We start from the raw sequence: 9,804 nt of genomic DNA on the forward strand, positions 1-9,804 counted from the left end.
ATTAGGGTGCAGCGCTAATTGGGCACTTCCATGATTCAATTTGGCATGGGGGGTTTTCTAGGCCGAAACGTCTGAAACGTTGCACTTCAATACGACGCATATTGTGGCCAAATATGAGCTCAGTAGTTTTCAAAAAATCTCACTACCGAAGTGAATTAAAAGTGCAAAGAATAGTATCTGGCTCCTTATCTTGAAATTTAACGTTCTTGCGAATAAAAAGCCATTAAAATTTCACGTTTTTACTTGGTTTTGCGAAACAAAATGCAATTTTTGTGTAATTGTATTGCATTATATGGCGAAAGTTAACAATGCGTCGCATATTATTCCAAAAAATAGCAGTATTAGAGCAGGAAACAAGGGTTAAATGCCTTTTTTTGTGATGCTGCATTGTAGTAACTAAGATATGAACTGTTTTCGCTCCACACCAAGTTTTCCACCCATTTTTGTCTGCCAAAAAATGAAATTTAGAAACCTTGATGTTTTATGAGTTTTATCCTTAGTACTATTGTCTGAAAATCTAATGCTTAAAATGGCAGAAATCTACATTCTTTGGAAGTGATCCATAACCATGGTAAAACATAATTTCCTGGCCCATATTATGGATCACTAGTTAGAAGTGCTAATTTTCGGTATTCAGAATCAACAATCAAGAAAAATGTTTCCTAAAGATGAATTCATACTAAATCGAAGCGAACGAGCATGTTTTATGCTATAACATTGGAATTTTATCACCTGTGGGAGCTTATGAATGCTGACGGCACTTCTTACAGAAAACGGCCATATAATGATAACTATGTGGAGCCAACTAAACATTTGTCAAAAACGCCATTATTTAGCGGATATTGTGCATAACATTACAAATGGTAGAAGACAAATAGTATGACATGGGAAAAATATGTGGGTGATCCGTAACTGTGTGGGCATGGTACATCAGTTGCAGAAGGCAAACGAAAAAAAATACTGCAGAAGCTGTAAATTTAAAAATTTTCTGAAGCCGCCTAGCGTTATATCAGGGTTAGACCTATTCATATTTTCAAAAATGTCTGGAAACTTCCCAGTCAACCAATACCTTGATTTTTCTTTGCGAAATGAACTTCTGGTCAAAATTTCACTCAATTTAGAGTAAATATAGTTGTGCTTCAAATCAATTATGTGTTTTTGGGCTATTTTCAAGCTTTAAAAAATCATAACTACAGAATGAAACTGATTCAGGGTCTTAGGATATAGAAGTTTGAGGGAAATTTGTTACAAGTGCCACCTAGAGGATGAATTCCCACGGATCTTCACTAACAGTTCGCCGTTGATCTGCCTCACAACTTTTCCGAAGACACCAACCTTCTCACAGACTTGAGATATTCGTAGAATAGATTATTTGGTAAATTTTGATACCCCAAGACAATCTGGAATAACTCTGGAACCACTTGGACCATATCCTCAAGTTTTCCGGACCAAAAACAAGAAGAGTTCTGAACAAACATTTTAAAAGGGCCCAAGAGGTCTTGAGCCTTTTTTCAGAAACGTTGGTGTTGAGCCCTTTTCAGCCCGCCCACGCAAACTAGCACCACTATCAGAAAGATTGGTGTTAGCTCTTCCTGATAGTGGTATTGGTGAGCGTGATCGAGTTGAATTTGGTTCACCAGCGTCTTGCAAAGACAATGTTTACCAATGTCGATGTTCCCTTTTGAAATGTTAGTCCAGAGTTTTTCTATACGATCAGTCTTCAATTTTCAAGACAAACAATTGAAATTCAGTTCTACAAGTGTTAGGGTTAGAAATTTCTATCTACAAGAATTATGTACCAATTTACGGATATTCATACAGAGTAAGCCAATATCGTATGAATGGGTCGAAAATTTGTGCTACGATTTTAAATTCCTTGGAACAAAATAATCTTCAATTTATACAATACCTTGTATTATATTTTTTTTTTCAATTGTGAACCTCTATGCCATTTCATTTATTTCATACAATACTTACACTAAATTTTTCACGGTAATAAAACTTGCTTCTACGGCAAGACTTAGTACGACTTGATCATAAGATCAACACTGGAAAAGAAAGACGAGACAAAGTATTATGGGTAGTTAGGGATGGTACACAAATTATGTCACGCTAAATTTAAATTTCAACAACTCCTCTATAGCGTTTGAGCCCGTGAAAAATCAATTAATTATGAAAAAAGTTTATTCTATTTAAAATTACTGCGTATAACAAGTATATGCCGCAGAAAGATAGTTACTTTTTTTTTTAATTAACTCAAGAGTGGTCGCGCATTCAGGTATCGTCAACACCACCTCGCTCGAGCTGTGTATGAAAAGCGAGATTTTTTCAAAGTGCGTCTACTCAGTATTATGAACGTGGTTTATGAATTGAAAAATACATTTTTCAAAATTCAATATCAAATCGATATCTAGTGAACTATAAGCTTAACGTTAAATCTAACTTTAAAAATTCGTGTGAGGAACTTCTCCAAGAATTTCTTTATGCGTTCCTTCAAGCATTTTATTAGGAATCATTCTAAAGATGTCTCCAGATGTTCGACCAATATTTTTTTCTTGGATAAATCTTGGAATACCTACATGAATTCAATCATTAACACCTCTAAGGCTTACTGCGAGGAGATTTTTCTTCAGCGGCTTTTTAAAAGCAATCCAGTTATTATTTATGGAATGTCTTTAAAAATAACTCCAAAAAGTAGGGATTCTGGGTTTCGCAATAAAAAACCTGAAAATGCTCTCTATGAATGTTTTTAGAAATTTGAATAAGAATGATTTCGTGAGGAATGAAATCATTCCACTAACTATTTGTGAGAAACGTTTGCCATGAGTTATTCAACTGATTTCTTCAAAAAGTTTTAGAAGTGTTCGTTCACAGTGTTCACTTCGAAATCCTGGAGGTTTTTATTACAATATTTTTTAAAGAATTCCTCTAAAAACGGATTAAGTATCAATACAGATATTTCTGTAGTATCCTGTCAGCGACTCTTCAAGTTTTCTCACGAATTCTCCCACACATTTTTTTTTTCAAAATTCTCCTCAGAATTCGTTGAAATTCTACATATTTTTTTCAAGAGTTTTATTATGTGTTCTGGCAAGAAGTCCTTTTAAGGATCCTTCATAATTATTTTCTGGAGCAATTTCTTTAGAAATACAACCAATAAAATCAGCCAAAAACTTACCACAATGTATTTTGAATCTTTATGGAATTTATGCAAGCATTCGGTCAAAGGTTCTTTCAAGGATTTTTCTAATAATATTGCACCCATAATAACTAGCTATAAGGATCACGGGCTTTTTAAATACATTTTATTGAGGATTACTACAGTAATCTGCTTTATGCGTTACTTCAGGGATTCTTCCAAATAATGCTCCAGCAATTTCATCATGAATTTTTCTAAGAATTTCTTCTAGTAATTCCTCAATGCCTGGATTTCTCCATATACACACTTAAACAGAATCGCTGAGAACCCAACAACTGATATCTCGGTAATAATTTGACGACTCTCGGTAAAACTTTTACCGATATCTCGGTAAACGTTTACCGAATCTCAGCAACGTTCACTGAGATCTCGGCAAAAAATTTGGATTGTCGAAATCTCGGTAAAATAAGTACCGAGATTCGGCATTGAAAATTACCGAATTCTCAGGTGTTGGGTTCTCGGAGAAAATTTTTACATATTTTGCCACAATATGCGTCGTATTAAAGTGCTTTTTTTCGCATAACTTGAGACAATTAATCCTAGAAACCCTCTATATATTTTTTTGACTAGGTTGCCATTTTTCCATTGTTTATCGAACACCAGGCACGGTGCTGTTATGTCAGTAAAGTCAAGAAAATTTCCATTACGAAAAGTTTATGCACCATCAACACAACTGCCAACTATGGAAGTGCTTATAGTATTCTTTGCTTAGGAAACGTTGTTCCAATAAAGACGTAACGCCAGTAAAGATGTAACGCCTTGTAAAGAGTGACTAGCAGTGATTAAAACACGTCTGGTTAGAATGAACGAACAAACATGAATGAGGTATATTTCCTAATCAAATTACTGACATTGAACATTAGCAGCCTACTCTGACCATTTCCGTTTCCACTACAACACTCCTCCTAAACGGCAATAGCCAGTCCAATCATCTTGACCAATTTCTCCAATCTAACGCGCTGCAATGGTTTCGTCAATAAATCCGCTACCATGTCTTCAGATGGGCAGTAGACACACTCCATTTCTTGTTTTTGAATAAGATCTTTTGTAAAGTGGAACTTTGTTGCAATGTGCTTCATTTTCCTCTTTAGTTTCTCTCCTTCTATAATTTTCAGGCAATTTTGGTTATCACTCATTTTGTGGTGTGTGCTAACGTAAGAACTAAACGACACATACAAGACGCGACGCGAGACAAGACATAACACTTATCGTTCTTACAATCGTCAAAAAAGGTAAAAAAAAACTTTGGTTATCTTCATTAATGACTACTCGCTGTCCATCATTCAGCTCTTGCAGTAAGAGTTTCAACCATACAGCTTCCTGTGCCGCCTCAGCTATTGCGATAAACTCTGCCTCCGCTGTTGATAAAGCTGCACAAGTTTGTTTGCGGCATGCCCAGCTTACCGTTCCTCCATTCACCTTGAACGCGAACCCACTATGCGATTTCCGGTCATCTCGATTTTCTGCCCAATCTGCATCCGAATAACCGATGATGGTCCCGGTCTCCCCTTTTTTGCTCAGTCGAAGTCAATAGTTGATTGTCCCCTTGAGATACCGTACTACACGTTTAAGCTCGTTCCAATCCTCTTGCGTTGAACGATTTGTTTTCCTGCTCAGGATGGATACAGCTGTCGAAATGTCGGGCCTAGTGTTCACAGCTATGTACAAAACTTTCCCGATCAACTTCTGGTATTCGCTGTTGCTTACTAAAGGGGTTCCGTCGCTTACGTTCTTGACATATCCGGCATCCAAGGGAGTCTTCGAAACTTTGGCATCTATCAAACCGCTTGTTTTGATCACCTCTCGAATGTACTTTCGCTGACTCAAGAAGTAATCACCATGACGATCCTTTTCGACTTCCATTCCAAGGTAATATCGGATATCACCCAGTTCGCTGATGTGAAATGATTTCTTCAGGCTTATGACAGGCGCTTCGATCATCTTCGGATCTTCGCTCACCACAACCAGGTCGTCAACATATTCAAGCACGTAACACCATCGGTCTTTGAGCTGCTTCCGGTACAAGCACGGATCGGATAGAGATCGCTGAAATTGCTGCCGTTCTAGTTCTTCGTGTAGTCTCTGATTCCACGCTCTAGCCGCTTGCTTCAGACCACACAAGCTCCGACGTAACCGACACACCTTGTTTTCGCTTCCCTTCTGTTCAAATCCACATGGCTGCCGCATTTATATCTCCTCCTCAAGTTCGCCATACAGAAATGCGGTCTTGACATCATATTGCTTCACATGTTTTTCTTCGCAGCGACTGCCATTAGCGTCCGAAAAGTGGTTTGCTGTCCCACTGGAGCAAATACTTCGTCGTAGTCTGCTCCGTATTGTTGGCTATATCCTTGGGTAACTAAGCGGGCCTTGAATCGTACAATCTCACCGTTGATGTGTCGCTTGATTTTGTACACCCACTTGCTTCCTACAGCCTTCCCTCCTGGAGGGAGATCAACCAATGTCCATGTTTTATTGGTGTGAATCGACTCCATTTCTTCAGCCATTGCTTCTCTCCAGTTTTCGGCGTAAGGCGAAGCCATCGCCTCCCTGTAATTTTTCGGATCATTGTTCCCATCATTTGCTGTCTTCCCACGATTGGAGTTCAAAGCCAAGCACTGGTCAGGATCGAGATCGCTGGCTTCATTATTGAAGCCTTCGAAGTCACTTGATTCGTCTGACTCTTGATTCGGTCTGTCCTGGGAATTAATACTTACGGGAAGACTCTTGCTTGCTAGATGAAAATCCAAGTACTTCTTCGGAACTGTACGCTTTCTTTGGCTCCGCCGGGGTAGATTTGAAAAATGTCGCGATGGGAGTACTGTCACGTCAACTACGGTGTCTGTAGAGGTATTGCTGATGTCTTCATCTTCAGTGACCGCTTCGTCGGATTCGTGCACAGCTTCCTCAACTTCTGGAACTAAAGGACAACTTGAAACTGTGGTTGGAATGCTTTCGAAGTCCACTGGAATCACCGTTCGTGGCTGTCTGGTTGGTAGAGCACACTTACTTGTGTACTCGTCGATGAAACACACTTCTCGACTCTTCAGGAAGCACTTCGTATTTGGATCATATAAACGGTAGCCTTTCGTCTCCTCCTCAAATCCGGTCAATACACACGGTCTTGATTTCGGATCCCACTTCCGTCTCTTTAGTTTAAGGCGAAGTAGGCCGTCATTGTAATTTGTACGCGTCGTTGATGATTGTTGCTAATTCATCTCACGATTTCGAATCAAAGAAAATCTGTTGGTTTTGCACTGACACAGCTGAAAAAGTATCAGCATACTTTATGCATGTTAGCGCGTACAGTGATACATTTTCAAGTCAATATAAACTATCAAGACTGAGTTTTATCACTTTGAAATGCAAGCTGAAAAGTCATCATTGTTGCCAAAATGAATGACGGGCTACTTAGCCTTAAGTATTTGCACCATAGCCTTCGTTCCAAATACCCTGACATGGGAGATATCGGGCTTTCTTCCGCTCCAGATATCTTCTGGAGTCAATCCATGACCGCGAGTGGGAGAGCGGTTAACGAGATACACCGCCGCTGCCGTTGCCTCCGCCCAGAACGATTTTGGAAGATTAGCTTCAAATAACATACAGCGTGCTCGCTCAGCAATCGTCCTGTTTGCACGCTCCGTCATACCATTTTGTTCCGGGGTATAATCGTTGGTGGTTTGATGTCGTATTCCCATCTGTCTCAAGAAGCTTTGAAATCCTTTATTCATATACTCCTTACCATTATCTGTCCTCAAGACCTTAATCTTCCGACCGCTCTGATGCTCCGCCTGAGCGTGGAATTCCTTGAACCGAGCAAGGATCTCTTCTTCAGATTTGGTCTTTAAGAAATACACGAACATCCAGCGGGATCGATCATCAATAAAGAACACATAATAACGGCTTCCTGACAATAATGGTACCTCCATTGGTCCCGCTACGTCCGAATGGATCACTTCTAGTAGCTCTTCTGCTCTTGATCCGCTCTTGCTGAATGGAATTCGTGTCTGATTCCCCATTAGACACACGGTACAATCGTCATGGTTCTCATTTGAAATTCGCATTCCACACGCCACACTGTCAGCCAGTTTCTTCACACTGTTGTAGTTGAGATGCCCCATCCGCTTATGCCAAGTTTCTAGCGATGCACAAGCGGAGCTCAACATTACTTTACCAGCTGCTTCCGACTGCGCCAGCTTGGACAAGTCATTCTCGATTATTCCGGTTGCCACTAGCTTACTTTCCATGTTGAAGATTTCACATCCGCTCGATTGGAACACCACCTTGTAGCCTTTTTTGACAATCTCAACCACCGACAGAAGGTTTGTGGACAGATCCGGATTGTACTGCACGTCATGAACTGAAATTCCGTCGTCACTATCCTGACATACTGGATGAAGGGTAGCAGTACCACACGCTTCGATTTTCATCGTTTCCTTGTTCGCAGCTACAACGATTCCGTTTTCACGACGCACGTCTTTCAGCAGCTCTAGGTCCCGGGTCATGTGTCTGGTTGCACCTGAGTCCAAATACCACTGGTTCTTGCCTTGACCTTGAATCGTCGACAAAACAGTGCAGAAGGCATCTGCTTTCTTATTGGCTTGATTATCCGGACAAGACATCGCTATGTGGCCGAACTTGCTGCACTTCCGACACTGTGGACCCTTGGACTGCGACGAATTTTTCTTGTTTTTCACGTTACTATGGAAAACTTCCGGCCTCGGCTTGAATTTTCCCTTCTGCTTCAGTTCATTTTTCTTCGGTTCTGCTTACCGGCTCTGCGCCAGCGAACGACAGTTCATCTGCTTGTGTCCAACCTTCTGGCAATGATGGCAAATTATTGGTACCTTGCTTCAACACCGATTGCTCTGTTGCCGAACAGCTTCGCTTGGCCGCTTCGTCGATTAACTTTGTCTTTACACGATCAAACGTTAGATCGGCATCCGAACGACTTTCCAGAGCCGTTGTTAATGGGTTGAAGGAATTCGGCATGCTTCTGGGCCCATAACCTCTTGTAAAGAGTGACTAGCAGTGATTAAAACACGTCTGGTTAGAATGAACGAACAAACATGAATGAGGTATATTTCCTAATCAAATTACTGACATTAAACATTAGCAGCCTACCCAAGTAACAATTTAGATTCTAACTGGCTTTATTTATTTTTATGATAGTTTTATCGTTGATTTGCATATTATTCTAGGTTTTATAGTGATTTTCACCCAGTAGAAATGATTTTGAACCGTTTTTGGTTTTAAATACTTCTTCAAGAACACTTAGGATGCATCACATAAAACCTCATTTTCAATAAGAACAAGTGACCTTGGCAACAGTTTTATGAAACTCTCGTACTTATCTGTAAGAATGCGCTCGAGCGAGAGTAAGAACTCTTGGCCGAGAACATCATAAATTTCTCCCCTATCAATCAACGCTCTAATATGTACATTATTGATTCTTGTATTATGAATTCTTGCGTGGATTTTCAATCTGTTCTTCACGGAAGTCGTTGTTGAACTCAAGGCGCACAACTTACTAATAACGCAAATAACCAGTTCCAGAGGTGTTCCTCCCCTTGGCCATGATATATGAGCGGAACTGGACAACTGGACACCTCCTTGCAAGGTTCCCTGCTCAACATCTGGGCCTTATTAAGAAGTTATCCACAGCTGGTAATACTTACCTTTAGTCGTTTTATAGCTTTAAATTTCATGCCGTAACAAAATCTAGCATGAACGTTTTTCTTCAAAAACGAAAAGTGTAAATAAACAAACGTCAAAATGTGCTCCTCTTGAATAAATCGAACGAATCTTATCACGTTCTTCAAGAAGATTAGTTTTTCTTCATCATGAGCGCCTTAAGCCTAAGAACTCTCAAGTGATATTTGTTACGCCTGCCCGAGTTCAGCAAAGTTTATCATGGTTCTATGATGGTGTTGAGTAAAACTACCGCCATGATTGTAATTATCTATGCTTAGGCAAGGGAGCCATGATGGGAGAATCCATGTATGCTGGATTGTTCAACATTTTCGGGCACCAAATTGATGAAATTGTTTTTCTGAAAATGCCATATTGTCGAGGCGCATAGTGCGTTTCGGGTGTTTCATGCATGATATTCAAGATGTAATAAGCGTGACAACTGAAACACAGGTAGGTATCGAAAAAAAAGCGGAAAGTTATCATCACAAATGTTTTATTTTGGATTGTGTTTTATTATTAATTGATAATTTTATTAAAAAGTATTTATAAATTCGTTAGCCGAACCAACATGATAAACATATTGTGAGTTTAACTTGGCTTGAGAACTACTTGTGGAAGGTTTATTGATGTGTTGAGGATTGCCATAAGTGATGATTACAAGTTTTAAGAGATACTTGACAGTTGCTCTCCAACACCGTCTCTAGTGTGGGCCACTTTAGACTTATGAGAGGTTTATCATTGGGTTAGCGTAGGTTTGTAGAATTACTGGTTTTATTTCTAGTTTTATAGAATTGGTGTAAGAGAATACTTCAAGAATAGCATAAAATTAACTTTGCTACTTGGGTACTCTGACCATTTCCGTTTCCACTACATACAACAAAAACAAATAAAAAAAGTAAAACATTGAACAT

The sequence above is a fragment of the Aedes aegypti genome, chromosome 1, assembly GCF_002204515.2.
Source record: "Aedes aegypti strain LVP_AGWG chromosome 1, AaegL5.0 Primary Assembly, whole genome shotgun sequence".
NCBI classification, from domain to species: domain Eukaryota; kingdom Metazoa; phylum Arthropoda; class Insecta; order Diptera; family Culicidae; genus Aedes; species Aedes aegypti.